This window comes from Chiloscyllium plagiosum, unplaced genomic scaffold (assembly GCF_037043375.1).
Source record: "Chiloscyllium plagiosum isolate Xiang-an unplaced genomic scaffold, Cpla_swu_hap1 HiC_scaffold_31, whole genome shotgun sequence".
Taxonomy (NCBI): Eukaryota; Metazoa; Chordata; class Chondrichthyes; order Orectolobiformes; family Hemiscylliidae; genus Chiloscyllium; species Chiloscyllium plagiosum.
Genome location: NW_028270169.1, coordinates 55,058,194 through 55,074,541, shown reverse-complemented (window position 1 = coordinate 55,074,541; position 16,348 = coordinate 55,058,194). Strand labels below are relative to the sequence as shown.

The following is a 16,348-nucleotide window of genomic DNA, read 5'->3' as shown; positions in this document are numbered from 1 at the left end:
CTGTCCTGAGCCTACTCAGTAATGGGGCATTTGTGGATTCCTGGGGCAGAGAATTCCAAAGATAGACTACCCTCTGAGTCTGTATTCTGGGATTTGGTCCCAGGTTCTCAAGTCACCAGTCGAGTGGAATGTCCGAGCTATATCCACGTTGTCACACATCATAAGGATTTTGAAAGTTTCAGATAGATCACCCTTCATTCTTTCCTTACAGATCTGAACCCTGTGCTCCACAACGTTAGCTGGGTCTCAGGATGAATAGTCTACTGTTAATACCACTAGGCCATTGCCAGCCTCGGGCCTGTACGAACCTTTCCTGAATCCAGAGAAACGCGCAAGACCACCAGCAATGCATCCACCTTCCTTAGAGCCACCTCCCACAATACGCTGCAAATATACAGCTCCAGAGGACTGAGGGGGTGTATTTGGGAGTGAAGTCTTCTTTTCTCTTTAGGGAATATTCAGAAGGATCTAACAGGACATTGGAAGAACTCCCATTCTGTCCATCATCATGTGGTCTCTCACTTCAAAGAGCAGGCAGGGTCCCTGTTTGAGGATTCACGCGCCCTGACAGTGCTGCACCCCTTCAGCTGACCCAGGGATTCAGGTCCTTGCAGTGTGGCTTCAGCTCACAGTTTTCTCATTCAAAGCTAATCTTAAATTTCCTGAGTCAGAGAAACATTCTGTCTCCAGGAAACCAACAAAGCAGGATCCTAATCCAAATAACCAGGTGCTGAAAGATTCCACCAAAGCACTCACACTTCAGAGACACACATACACACACATGCAAAGTGAGACACACACTCACTGAAAAACACACACACACTGACAGGTACAATCTGAGGCTGAGGATGGAGATGACTGGCAATTTCCTTAATCAGACAGCAGTGTGTCCTTGGAATGCCATGTTTTGGAGGGTGATGAACATTCAAGGCCGCCCTCAATATATGACTGATCTCTCAGGGAGTCAAAGGACATGGCAGCCATGGGAGGAAGTGGAGCTGAGCTGAATGATTGGCCGTGATTGTGTGTGAATGTGGTGGGTCATTGGGATGACTCCTACTCCTATTTGCTACGTCCTTAATGCAGTCATTGGAATATAATCACTGAATTACTGCAAAAATTAAGCAACAGCACCTTGGGTTAACATCAATCTATGTGTAGATTTAACCTGCCATTTCAATAAAGATGGTCAGGATTTTCCACTAGTAGTTAATCTTTAGTAGCTGAGCAGAAAGCCTTAGGGAACCATTTGAGAGGGTATTTTTGGACTGGTTAATGTGATGAAATTGAATCAACACATGCTGTTGAATAGAGGCCAGCTGGGTTAATTAATATTTCTAAATATATTTTATAGATTTATATTTCAATTCAGATCTTCAAATAACTTGTATTGGATAGAATGTTTCCACGTTCTGCCCAACCATTATTCACTATTTCAACTGAAATAGTCAGACAGAAGCATGCATTGAAATTCTCGCCTCAGGGACTTGGCAAGTTGAAAGTTTGGAGTCGACGAGGAGTTCCTGTTGGAATCCTTGCACGGCAGAAAGCTACCCGCATGTTAACATTTTTACATTCAGGATAGATCATGTCAGCCATGGCAACTGGTGAGGGAGTACTGATGTTCCCAGTGATTGCTCTGAATACAGACTCGGTGGTTCAGAAACAGGCAATACATTCGGGATCCAACCGGCTCAGATTCGAAATGAGTTGCAAACCCAGTAAAAATCATCAGGTAAAATTGTTGAGAATTTCCCTTTCCCTTTAAACAATGAGAAAGGGGTGTTTGATGAAGCCAAGAAAATACTTGGATCAATTTCAGATTGGGGCAGCACGCTGGCTCAGTGGTTAGCACTGCTGCCTCACAGCGCCAGGGTCCCAGGTTCGATTCCAGCCTCGGGCAACTGTCTGTGTGGAGTTTGCACATTCTCCCCGTGTCTGCGTGGGTTTCCTCTAGGTGCTCCGGTTTCCTCCCACAGTCCAAAGATGAGCAGGTTAGGTGGATTAACCATGCTAAATTGCTCATAGTGTTCAGAGATGTACAGGCTAGCGAGATTAGCCATAGGAAATGCAGGGTTCCAGGGGTAGGATAGGGGTTGGGCCTGGGTGTGATGCTCTTCAGTGTAGACTTGATGGGTCGAATGGCCTGCTTCCACCCTGGGGGAAATCTATAATTCTATGAATTTCATTGTGTGAAACTGCAGAGTGTGAACAGGAATTCAACTCAAAGCTGCTGCCTGGCTCCTTTTCCCCTCACTGTTAACAACAACAAGGTATTAAAAGACAGTCCAAGTTGCCAGGACGTAAATACTGCTTTTACCGACCGGTTGGATGATAGTTTTCCCCAGTAAGGGGTAATGACGGTATAATTGTGAAATATACTCAAGCACATGACCACTTTAGCTCACTTGTGGCTGTGTATCATTAGTCACAGGCTTTCTGTAGGTATCTGATTTTTAAAATTCCCAAATATTCAGTATCAATCGCTCTGCATTTGTTTCAGAGTCTTGGCATCCACCATATTTTACCTTCAGTGGAATTATTCCCATGTCTTCATGATCAATGTACTGATCAGCTAAAATCACCAAAATGCATTTTAACCGTTGGCTGTGACAAGTTGCTGTGCCGGAGAGAATCAGCAGGGTCTCAGTTTATGGCACCTTCCAAAACACTGGAACTTGACGGTTTGTCAATTTGGCTGCCATATTTCTTACAGCAGTGACTACACTTCGAAAGTATCTCATTGGCTGTGAGGTGATATGGACCAATCGAAGTTTGTGAAAGGAACAATGTATTGGTCTTTCAGGCGAGATTGTGGGGTACTTGCTGGTCACAGGTGGATGAGCTATTATATTGAAGGTCCTAGGTTGAAGGTCCAAGGCCTAAAATGGAGGGAATGAAGGAGAAGACCAGGTAGAACAAGTGGTGGTGGTTTGTCAACATCAATCTTGAGTGTCAATGCCCTCTACATTGTGTGCCTTGAGGGAAATAATAAGCTAAAATGGAACAGAAACGTGTGGAGCTTTTCCTTACGTTTGGTGAGGACATGGTGGCATGAGCGAGAAGGTAGGAATGGTGTTTGGTAAAGACATCAAGTGAGAAGCAACATGATTGAATTTTGATAAGTTTGACATTTGTCTCTCCTTTGAACTGTTAGATGCTATGACACAGCTGATTGCTGGGATTTTAAATCCCTCTCATGCTTTCCTTACCGCAAAAATCCATTAATAATCCATCAGCCTTCTTCATAACATCCAACCACTGAAGAAATAATGTGTTAATAAATGGATGCTCGGTTCCGTCTCAGTTTGAGAATGAGTGACTGTCCCATAGATCGCAGTCACAGAGTTGTACAGCACAGATACAGATTCTTTGGTCCAACTCATCCGTGCCAATCAGGAATCCGAAATTAATTTGGCCCATATCCCTCTAAACCCTTCCTATTCATACATCCATCCAGGTGCCTTTTAAATGCTGTCATTATACCAGCCTCCATCACTTCCTCTGGCAGCTCACTCCCTACACGCACCACCCTCTGCGTGAAAATGTTGCCCCTTAGGTCCCTTTAAAATCTTTCCCCCCCACTCTTAATCTTCTAGTTTTGGACTCCCCAACCCTGTGGAAAAGACCTTGTCTATTCCCCCATCCATGCTCCTCATGATTTTATTAACTTGTATAAAGTCAACCTCTCAGCGTCCCACTTTTCAGCCTGTTCAGCCTCTCCCTGTAGCTCAAATCCTCCAACCCTGGCAACATTCTTGTAAATCTTTTCTGAACCCTTTCAATTTACACAACATCCTTCCTATCGCATGAAGACCAGAATTGAACGCAGTATAATAAAAGTGTCCTAACTATGCCCATTTAATTGTTTGAAGGCATGACAGAAAGAGTAGGCAGGTTTACCATAGGAGATGTAACATAATTTGCCAAAAGATATTCAATAAAGTTCCACATGGTGGACTTGTGACCCCTAAGGTGAACACATGTCAATTCTAGAGTCTGTTAGCACAGGGCAACAGACATCAAAAAGTTAAGTATAACTACGCAAACTGGAAAAAGATGGGAAGTTCCTAGGCATGTTCAAGCATGTCCCTAGGTTCTTATGACTACTGTTTACATGAGATTGCCAAGTTCAATTCATTAAAGCACATTCTTTTCAAAATTTGTAGCAAATGCCAAATCATGGAGCGAGCTCATATTGAGAACGGGTGTGACAAAACATGTGAAGAATTGAATGGACTTGCAGAATAGTCTTCAGCGAGTAAGTACGTCTCAATGCCATTAGGTAAGATCATGGCTGACCCTGATAATCTCACTTCCCCGAAACAATCCAATCTGGAATTCAGGAGTAATATCCAGGAGAAGTTTGACTGTGGGTCTCATTACCATGTCAACTGGTTGAGGTGAGTGTCATTAAGGTGAAATTGGGTGTAAGGTGGCTCTTATACATGATGGATATTTCAGCTGAGTGAACTATAGCCACTAGCCGCTGATCAGATTCCTGATCAGATTGGAAAGCATTTCACTGTCAAACCCAGAAGACCATTATTATAATGTTAATAATCCTCTGGTGAGAATCGAGTTGTGGCTTTGTGGTATTATTGTTAGGGACACTGGTAATGTTCTGGGGACTGAGGTCTGAATCTCACCATGGAAATTTGAGTTAAACTTCCTAAAAAAGTAAGGTGAGTCTAATGATGACTTGTTGTTGGTTGTTGGAATAAAACCCATCTGGCTCATTAAAGTGGTAAGGAATCTGTCCTCCATAACCTGGTCTGACCCCTCTATGTGAGTCCAGGTTCACAGCAATGCACATGATTCCCAACTGTCCTCTGGGTAATCGGGGGTGGGTAATAAATGGGTAATCCAGCCAGACACATCCACTTCCTGTGAATGAATTTTTAAAAATTACATATCCAGAGTGAACGTTCAGCCAAGTTACAAATCAACCAAACTTAACTAGGTGTATGCATACATTTCCAATAATGTCATGGTATTGTAACCAGGTAAACTCGCCAGTCATTAATCCCATGCCAAAACAAATTTTAAACAAATTCACAACTATTAATGCTATCCAAAATTCCATAAAATACCAAACTCTGTCATCTTCCAAATTACCTTTGATAATGACTCGCCCTAGTCCATTATCCCCTTCCCCCACACAATTAAACACGAACAAGAAAGTTTAAATCAGCTAACTCAGAGAAGTGATTAGAGACCAGCATAAACCCTCGCATGAAAACCAACTCTTAAACTTCACCCCCTGCAAATCCAGTTGGGGTTTTAAAAAGAATAAGGAATAAACTGATGGTCTATAACATTTGCATATTGAGCACTGCTGCCTCACAGCACCAGGGACCTGGGCTTGATTCCAGCCTCGGACGACTGTATGTGTGGAGTTTGTACATTCTCCCCGTGTCTGCGTGAGTTTCCTCTGGGTGCTCCGGTTTCCTCCCCCACTCCAAAGGTGTGCAAGTTAGCTGGATTGGCCATGGGAAATGCAGGGGTGGGTCTGGATGGGATGGTCTTAGTGTAGTTGGTGTGGACTTGGTGGGCTGAATGTCCGGCTTCCGTATTGTAGAGATTCTACATGAATGTTTCTTCATAGTCCTGAGGAAGTATCCATGATTCTAGATCACTATGTATTTCAATAGACTGGACAGTGGAGATCTTATTGTCACCAGCTACTGAAAAGCTAACTAGGTGACACCTCAGACTGTTGAATTTCAGTGTATGGTTTAATAATGTGCTGTAGAGTAACGCTGGAGAGTCTAATTATTGAGCTGAAACCTTGAGCAAACTCATATTTTCCCTTTATCCATTTGGATGAGATCTCAGTTGAAAATGGTTCAACTTGGTTCTAAAGCTAATGGGTGATCGATCATTCATCTCAACATGTGACTATAACATTAACTATAACGATGGGGCAATTTGGAATCAAATATTCAACTAAACCTTACATCGAGAATAATTAATTAAATGGAGGTCAGTACAGTTTCCATTCCTCGAGGAGTGTAGTCATTTACTAAACCTTTAAAGGTGAGTAACAGTGAGGAAAAAAGGAATTGTTTTATGTTGCGTGCCTCAGAAATGTCTGAGAATGTCTCGGATTGAGGACAGTGGCAGTGGAGTGTTATTCTGTAGCCATTGCAGAACAGTCCTTCCCATCAGCAATGAGGTGAGAAGTTTTGGTGGCTTGATTATTTGTTTTTATTTATTCATAAGTGTGAACAATTATTTCTGAGCCAGCATTTATTGTCCATCCCTTCAGGGGGCAGTAGTGAGTTGCCCTCTTAAACCATTGCAGTCCACGTGGTATTGGTACACCCAGAGTATTTGTCTCACTCCCTGTAGTTTGATACAATGAGCTTCCTTCCTTACCCAATTCAGGGAGTGATTAAGAGTCGACCCCATTGCTGTGAGTCTGGAGTAACACGATGGCCGGACCAGGTAAGGATGGCAGATTTCCTTCCTTGAAGGTTATTAACAAGCAAGTTACATTTTTAACAACAATCCAACAGTAAAACACAACTGCAATTCTCGAAATGAGATTTTTATTTCAGATTACTGTCAGGATACCAGAAGAATATTTTCAACAAACAGAGAAATTACCCAGAAACTCAACAGCTCTGGCAGCATTTGTGTAGAGAAAAACAGAGTGAGCATTTTGAGTCTGGTATGACTCCTTCATGACATCAGGAGAATCCCCTTATTCCTTGAACAGTTTCATGGGGTCTTTAATATCTCACCGAATTGTTATGGCACAGAAGGAGGCCAGTTGGCCCAGCGTGCCTGCACCAGCCTGCACCGATCTGGTTAATTCATTATAATGTCCCATCTGAAAGAAAACATGCCTGCCAATGTAGCATGCTGCAACAACTCCACTGAAACATGCCAACAGTGCCATACAGACACAGACATACGCACACACAGAGACAAACACACAGACACACATAAACACACATACACACTCTCATACACATACACAAACACATAAACACACACTACCACACACAAATACACGCTCACACAGACACACACAAAGACACACATACAGGTACAAATACACACACATACACACTCTCATACACACAGACACTACAACTCACACATTCACACGCACACAGACGCATACACCCCACACTCGCAGCACACACACAAACACATAAACACAAATACACACACATATACACATACACTCAGACACACACACACAACACACATCCCCCCCACACATAGACACACACAGATACAAATACACACAATGCGCACACACACAGTCACATAAACATACACAGACATGCACAGAGACACACACACACATATACACACACACAAACAGGGGAAGGTGATTTCCATTGTCTCACGCATTGATGTACACTCCAACCAACAGCACCCTGGGGTGGGGGGGTGGGGGTGGAGTTGAGCAGGAGAATGTGGCTTTAGCATTAACTGCACATTCAGAAACTTTTTGTATCCTCATATTGACAGAGCTCCTGGACTAAGATGCTGTCAAATCTCAAACCCAGTGAAGTGGCCTAGAATTAGGACAGAAATGTCTTATCGTGTGGTTTGATACCACACCATGGAGGAATTTGGGTTCCTTACAGACTGACTGAGGATCTGTTAGAAACTGTTTAACATGATATGATTAGATTTTCATCCCATATACTGCTGCACACAATAATCACAGATATACCAGGCCTTCATCACATTAGGTATGGGCTAGTCTTGTCTTCTTTGTATGTTTGTGTTTGTGTTGTGTTCTAGAGTGTAATATACTGATTTAGGGTCACCCACACTGTGCTATTTATACCCAGTGATGTGTAGCTCTGTGACATCATTGCACAGTTGCTCCAGGGCCTGGAAGCCTTTATACTGCATAACTCCAGCCTTGTTTGTGATTAATGCACACTGACTGCACATTCTACCAATGAGTAAGAGAGACATGATAATGAGTAGATCATCTCTTTAATTCAGTCTCGTCATCTGGATTCATTGCAAATTAACACACATAGCAGTAGCCATTAACTATCAGATTTAGCTCAACATTTTGTATGTCAGTTGGATGTCTTCTTTGGTGCTGCTCTGATGAGCTGAATTAAACACTGCGAGGGAGTTAAATTCAGCTCATGTGTGCTTGAGAGCACAAAAACACTGAGGTTATCTTGCTGCCTGAATGTAGCATTAGCATGAATAATAATCCAACACCCTCGCAATACAGGGCTCAAAATCTCCTGCAAGCCTGCCTCTGACCTGACACATTTTTAAAGAAAAAGAATGCTGTAAGAAAATTAATGCAATTCTCTGCAAAAGGACATTGAATGGTAATTATTGAGAACATAGTTTGCACTGCCAGCATTCTCTCCATGGACTCTCATCTTATTGAGACATTTCTTGTTTCAGAAATACTTCTTGCCTCTTTATCTAGAGTGGAGGGATTGACAGAAATGCTGGGTTTTTGGTATCTGCAGTATTATCCCAGAATCTCCATAGGATGCATCTGGTGAATGGGAGTGGAGTTGTACGTTCTGTGCATTGCCCATACTGTAAGACTGACAAACAGGCAGACCGTTAGAGTGCCACGTATACTGTGAGTGCCAAGGAACCAGGTACAAGGCTCATGTTTGTACAAAACAAAATCCAGGACCGTTTTCAAAGCAGCGTCTCCACAGAATCATCTTTCATCACCATCCAACTTGGAGGCCATCGCCAAACTGAGAGGGAGCACAGCGGGATCCTCAAATCTTGGATAGGATCAGAATTTAAGAAAACATTGCCAGTTTATTGCTCTCAATTCGTGTGGATAATGTGGAATCCAGAGCATAGTTTGATGTTGGTTGTAGAAACGTTGAAAATAGGATTAGGCCATTCGGCCCTTCCAGCCTGTACCACTGTACCATTGCTGACCATGCTTGGGTACCCAAAGCTTAGACAGTGTGAGGTTAAAGGTGATTTGGTTCAGGAAGGAGTTACAAATGCACTCAGCCCTCCGTGCACCCACAGTATACGTAGAGTCATAGAGATGTACAGCATGGAAACAGACCCTTCAGTCCAACTCATCCATGCCGACCAGAGATCCTAAATTAATCTACTTATATTTGCTAGCATTTGGCCCATATCTCTCTAAAAACTTCTTATTCACCCAAATGCCTTTTAAATGCTGTAATTGCACCAGCCTCCACCATTTCCTCTGGCAGCTCATTCCATACACACACCACCCTCTATGTGAAAAAGTTGCCCCTTAGGTCCCTTTTAAATCTTTCCTCTCTCACCTTAAATCAATGTCTTCTAGTTTTGGACTCCCTGTCCCTATCCACGCCCCTTATGATTTTGTAAACCTCTATAAGTCACCCCTCAGCCTCCGACGCTCCAGGGAAAACAGCCCCAGCCTGTTCAGCCTCTCCCCGTAGCTCAAACCCTCCAACCCTGGCAACATCCTTGTAAATCTTGTCTGAATCTATGCTACAGGAAAGATGGTAAATATTCTGCAGGAAAGTTTCATATCTTTCCTGTAGCATATTTACCACCTCTAAATGGCTGAATCTTGGACAGACTTTGTCTCTTAATATCACTCCCCCACACAGAAAGATAATAATATTCACTGGAACAGACTGCATAAATTCATATTCTCTTTCAACTAGTTCTTGGGATGTGAACTGACAAGGTAACAGTCTAAAGAAGGGTTTGGCAGATTTGTAATGTTAACTCGATCTCTATCTCTCTCTCTCTCTCTCCCCACAGATGCTGTCAGACCTGCTTTCTCCAGTATTCTCTGTGTTTATTTCAGATCTCCAGCGTTACAGTATTTTGCTTTGACTTATCACTGCACCCTAATTGTTTTGTGATGATGGTGTGCTGCAGTTTATCTGATGAAGGGGCGTGTGCAAAGTTGTGAAATTTAGAATGTTGATGAAGAGGGAGCGATGATAGCAAATCAACTTGGGATGAGGTGTCACTCGAAAGGTCAGTGCTCCCACAATATTGCTGTGTTTTTCTCTCTTATTAATAGAGATTAAAAGATTCATTTTAAAAAAAGTTGAGGTAAATAAATTTCCAAGTCTACAAAATAGAGGAGAGAAATGAAAATTGACTGGATAGCTCTATGCAGAGCTGGCATAGAATGAATGGGCTAAATGGTCTGTGTGCCTTAATGGTTGCACGGACTGAATTTCACCATTTCCCAGAAGACAGGGAATGGTTAGTAAATGTGCAGGAGTCATTGGCTCTCTGATGCTGAGATCATGAATAGACAGGCTGCTGCCCTCTGGAGTTGGCAATGAATCCCTATAAGTAAAGAGCCAATGGTCAGGGCTGAGGCATTTCTGTAGCAGTGTATCAAGGAGGCTGGAAGGTGAATGGAGGTGACCTCCCATCCGTAGCCAAGTGAGGAGGCTGGTAAGGTCTCCCTGCATGGTCTTCCCCTCCACCATATCTCAATCCTTCCTCAGCATTGGACACTGCTCTTTGTGGTACTTTGAGCTGCTGGCCTCTGGTTTGGCTTAAAAGGGGAAGGCAATCGCAAGACTAGTTACCCAGAAACTCAGCTAACGTCCTTGGGAGGCGGGTTCAGATCCCGCCATGACAGATGGTGGAACTTGAATTGAAGAAAGAATCCAGAATTAAGGACCATGAAACCATCTGGGTCATGAATGCCCTTTAGGGAAGGCAACTGTCATCCTTACCTGGCTTAAGCTCCATGTGACTCCAGGCAATTAGAGATGGGTAATAAATGCTGGCACAGTCAGAGACACCTGCTTCCCGTGAGTGAATAAAGAGAGATGGCTGTTCTTGAGATTTGAGGTACACTGAGTGTTGGTGTGTGTGAGGGGTACACCCCCCCCCCCAGTGCCCGGCTACCTGCCCAATGTCTATCGATTTAAATCAGAGAGCTGCTTGAAGCAGAAAGATGGGTCATGTGTGGGAGGGGAGGGGAGGGGGAGAGCTGATGGGAGGGTAAAATGAAAACCACGTGGTGAAAATGCAGCATTGATGGGCCAGCCGGCACATTAATTTGTTGTAACATCCAAAGATTAAATGTCAGTGGGTATTTACAGAGCACCCCTCACGTAGGAAACCAGAGAGGGAGGGAAGGGAACATCAGGGCGATCAGATGAAAAGGCACAACGCAGGGAAGTGCGCACAGAGCAAAGTGGAAGAAGGTTGATCAGAATCTCAGTCCCCACTGGCACAGAGGGCCATTCAGCCCCAACAGCCTGTCATTTGGTATAATTATGGCTGATTCTTGTTGTGCTATCTACTGCACTGTCCTGACTGTACCCTTCCCCCAAGCACCTATCGAGTCTAGGGTATGTTTGTTATAATCCCTACAGCATGGAAGTAGGCCATTTGGTACATCAAGTCCACAATGACCCTCTGAAGAGCAACCCACTCAAAGCTCCCCCCCCCCCCACCCCCCCACCCTATCCCTGTGATCCTGCAGTTTCCCATTTTACCTATACATCCCTCGAACACCATGAACAATTTAACACGACCACTCCACTTAACCTGCACTCTTTAGACTGTGGGAGGAAACCTGAGCACCCAGAGAACACCTGTACAGACAGGGGGAAAACGTCCAAACGCCTCACAGACAATCACCCAAGGTTGGAATTGAACCCGAGTGCCTGACGCTGTGAGGCAGCAGTGCTAATCACTGAGCCACAGTGTCGATTGTATGAGATAAGTTTGCAGAGTTGTATGAATCGAAGAATAAGAAAGACATTTGAGCAACAGATTGTTCTGCTGTCTGCCTTTGGTAGGAGGTGGACGTGGAGAACAGGTTTGGGTGTGATCGTGGCTGGGCCCGTTTAAGCAGGGAGCTGACCCTGTTACACAGGAGATGGGCTGATCTGAAGAGATCCAGTTTCACTGATGTGGATTTAATATTTCCCAATCCTCCTGATCCTTGTACAAATATCCCCGAGGTCAACAGCGGAGAGTAAGGGTCACACATCATCCTGAGCCAGTAATAGCATGCAGGACAGGCTGAATATATAGCCAAGAGGTAGAATGAAGTCAACTGTATAGGCGTAGGAGGAGATGTCACTCATTGAGACATAATGGCTATGTTCAAACAAATGAGTGAAAACAAGAAAAAGCAGTCCCTGTGAGAATAATTCATGGAGGAGGAGGAGACCCTCCTTGATCCTGATTAGTCAGTATCACGGTTCAGTTACTCACCCAGCTATCAGAGCAGCTAATGTAACTGCATCCACTCACCCCCTCCCCAGCACACAGCCAGACTCGCTCCCTATTCGAAACATCCCTCCTGCTTTCGATGGCTGCGCAACAAAAGTGGACTCTTTCACCTCTATATTGTTCTCTTGTTACTGCTTCATTTCAAACAGACCCTCACAAAACGTGTTCATTCCATCTTCACAATCAGCATGTGGCAGGTATAAATTGTGCGTCAAGACATGAGCACGTTTCACCTTGGTGGAATGAAACTCACTATCCTGTTTATTTAATTTTTTACAAACATTATATTCTGTTTGTGCTGAGGAATGAGCAGGAATCCTTGTCTCCAATCTGCACTGATCACTATCCCATCTCTACAGATAGCTGCTGTCAATAACAGTGTAATGATGCCTAGATTACACTCTGTCAAGTACAGAGTGTCATAATGAATGGTGGTGCAGGCTCGAAGGGCAGAATGGCCTACTCCTGCACCTATTGTCTGTTGTCTACTGTCTAAGATATGAGGGATGACCCGGTTGAAATCTTGAACAAGATTACAAAGGTTTGATAGGTCCTAGCATGGAGTTTAAGAGAATGGAAGTATACAGAAATAGCAGTGCCCTGTGTCAAAGTACCATAGAGGGCCCTGGGGAATATCGACAGTTCCGCGGGGAATGGACATTTTTCAGGCAGGAGCAAGGTTAGGAATGGAATTTCCCAGGAGTCAGTATTGGAACCCTTGCTTTTCCTGATTTATGTTAGTGATCTGTTTCTGGGTGTGTGGGAAAGAATTTCAAAGTTTGTAGATGTCATGCAACTTGGAAGAACTGTAATCTGTGGAGAAAGAGGTGTGGAACTCCAAAAGGACATTGACAAGTTGGCGGATTGGGCGGGTAGATGGCAGGTGAGGTTGAATTCAGAGAAGAGTGAATTGATGCACGGTGGTTGGAAGGACATGGGTGTGGGGGACCGGAGAGACCTGGGTGTATATGTGCACAGATCAGTGAAGGCAGTATGTCAAGTAGAGAGAGCTGTGAATAAAGCATAGTGTTCTCAGCTTTATTAATAAGGACAGGGTACAAGAAGAAGGGGGTGATATTGAACTTGTAGAAAATACTTGCTAGACCTCAGCTGGAATAAGATGCATAGTCATGGAAACCATCTTGTAGGAAAGATGTGATATTGGAAAGAGTGCAGATGAGAATGATTCCAGGAATGAGAAGCTTCATTTGGGACTGTTCTCCTCGGAGAGAAGGGTTAGAGGAGATTTGATTGGGTTTTTCAAAATTATGGTGGGCTAGATAGAGTGGATAGGGAGAAACTGTTCCCATTGATAGAAGGAACAAGGATGATATGGCATAGATTTAAAGCGATCTAAGGTCAGCTTTCACACAGTGAGTAGTTAGGGTATGGAATGCACTGTCTGGAGATATGATGTAGGCAAGTTCAAGAGGATATTGCATGATTATTTGGGTAGAAATAGTGTGCAGGGAAAAGGCAGGAGATTGGCACCATGTTTGCCTGAAGGCATGATGAGCCAAATGGCCTCTTTCTGCACCGTGAGGCCTGTGTGATTCTGAGGTCTTAAAATTCAGGTTAGAATCAGAGAGACCGTTTCCATACAATGGGCAGTGGGGGAGCTGGACCTCTCTCCCATAACCAGCCGGATGCTGGAGGCTGTTGGTTGTGTGTTCAACCTGTCGCACCCAGAAAATCTAGGGACAGCCCCATTCCAAACACTGTTGGCTACAGACCAAGATGTAGTTTGGTTCAGCCAGCTCATCCTCCGCCATGGGCCTGAAGGGAGAAAGAAGTGTGTGTGAAACAGGCAAGGAAACACTGGCTGCCACCTGCAACTTTCAAAACCAAGATAGATCTTGTTGTTGGTGCCAAAGACAGGCAAATGGGGTTGAAGTGCAGACCAGCCTTGATCTAAGGGAATAAGGGTAAAGTTGCCATTGTCCCACCACTGGGCTGCTCTCTCATTAGAGAGAGAGACAACTGGTGGGGTTTAACCTGACGGGCACCACACCTCAGACGAGGGGAGAGGATGAGGAGCAGTCTTTCATGGTAACCTCAGCCAGTGTGGCAATTGAACCCATGCTGTTGGTGTCACCCTGCATCACAAACCAGCCATCCAGCCAACTGAGCTAACTAGAGGTATAGAAGCAAAGAAAAATAGGTGCAGGAGGAGGCCATTCAGCCCTTTGTGTTTACTCCACCATTCAAATATGATCATGGCCAATCATCCAATTCAGTCCCCTGTTCCCACTGCCTCCCTATACTTTTGATCCCTTTAGCCCTAAGAATGATGTCTCCAGTCCTTCTGGAAAACATACAACGTTGTGGCGTCAACCACTTTCTGTGGCAGAGAATCCCACAGACTTCCCAATCTCTGGGTGAAGACATTTCACCTCAAACAAGAGAAGCTGAAGGTGACAAACAGAACGGTTCAGAGGAAAGCTTGAAAAATTGATCCGTCGTTTCTTCTCACAGACGCTGCCTGACCTGATTCTCTCCTGCATTTTTCGTTTGTGTTCAAGGTGACACGTAGTCTACTGCTCAACATGTTGAAGTTTGTCCTGTTACACAAGGTGTTGGTGTTGCAAAGTGACGTGAGATGGAATGGAATCCTAGCAGCTCCTTTACAGGATGAGAGAGAACTATTTGCTGGATATCTCCCACACAGGTCAAATTTCAGAGCACAGAAGAAATGACTTTAGCTACTCCTTCTGTAACTAAAGAGAAAGAGAACATTAAAACCAGAAAGTGTCCATTTCGGCCAATGATGTTTTGTGAGCAGGAATTCCATCTGCAAAAACAAAAGGTAGTAATGTTTTATTGATCTAGTTGTCAAAGGGTCGTTAATTAGTCATAAACAATAAAGTTAAGGAATGTTCTAACTCCCTGTCACCAAACAATTCTGGTTAATAATCTGGGTGGGGCCTAATAAGCAAAACCAGGAGATTGTGGTATTTAGTTTACTGTTCAGTTTTGAACAGCAAGTCTGTTGAATACTCACAGGATAAAATTCCAACTGTATTTGGGTGGGACAATATTAAGCAATGGCATTTATGTCCTGAATCAGATAACCCATCTACAATTCTCATTGTCAGCTCTGCATTCCAATTCTTTGTTTACTCTGTATTTGCTGAGAGAAATTCTACACTGTAAGGTAATTGACATCCTTATACAAGCCAGCAACACATTTCAAAACTGCATTTTCAAATTCACCAAAAGATTCTTTCACCTGTGGAGATTCACACTGGGTTCCTCAGCGAGGAGAGAGGAGTTGATGGTGGGATTATCACTAGATTATTAATCCAATGACCTGGGTAATGTTTGTTTGTTTCCCCTGGAGCGTCGGGGGCTGAGGGGTGACCTTATAGAGGTTGACAAAATTATGAGGGGCATGGATAGGGTAAATAGACACAGTCTTTTGCCTGGGGTTGGGGAGTCCAGAACTAGAGGGCATAGGTTTAGGGTGAGAGGGCAAAGTTATAAAAGGGACCTAAGGGGCAACTTTTTCACACAGAGGGTGGTACGTGTATGGAATGAGCTGCCAGAGGATGTGGTGGATGGTACAATTGCAACATTTAAGAGGCATTTGGATGGGTATATGAACAGGAAGGGTTTGGAGGGATATGGGCCGGGTGCTGGCAGGTGGGACTAGATTGGGTTGGGAAATCTGGTCGGCATGGACAGGTTGGACCGAAGGGTCTGTTCCCGTGCTGAACAGCTCTAGGACTCTATGTTCTGGGAACGTGATTTCAAATCCTTTGCGAAAGTGAGGGCTGCAGATGCTGGAGATCAGAGTCTAGATTAGAGTGGTGCTGGAAAAGCACAGCAGGTCAAGCAGCATCCGAGCAGCAGGAAAATTGATGTTTACGTTGATTTTCCTGCTCTTCGGATGCTGCCTGACCTGCTGTGCTTTTCCAGCAGCACTCTAATCTAGATTCAAATCCTTTGCTACTACCAATAGCAATTGGTGTACTTGAAAGTCAATAGGTCTGTAATTAGAAATCTAATTGTTGGGGAAAAACACCATCCAGTTCACTGACAGAAAGAAATTTGTTGTCCCTACCCAGTCGGGCCTATAACAGACGCCAGAACCACAGCACTGTGGTCGATTCTGAATTGCCTTCTGGGGAATTAAGGATGGAAAATG

At 44.0% G+C, this 16,348-nt stretch overlaps 1 long non-coding RNA gene across 1 annotated transcript; it reads left to right on the top strand.

Annotated features, from left to right (window-relative positions):
* Positions 1–4,189: 4,189 nt before the first annotated feature.
* On the top strand, positions 4,190–15,084 carry LOC148141944 (uncharacterized). The gene is made up of 3 exons (XR_015752398.1): positions 4,190–4,403; positions 9,745–9,966; positions 14,677–15,084. It is a non-coding gene; the product is annotated as an uncharacterized LOC148141944 (long non-coding RNA).
* The last annotated feature ends 1,264 nt before the right edge of the window (positions 15,085–16,348 follow it).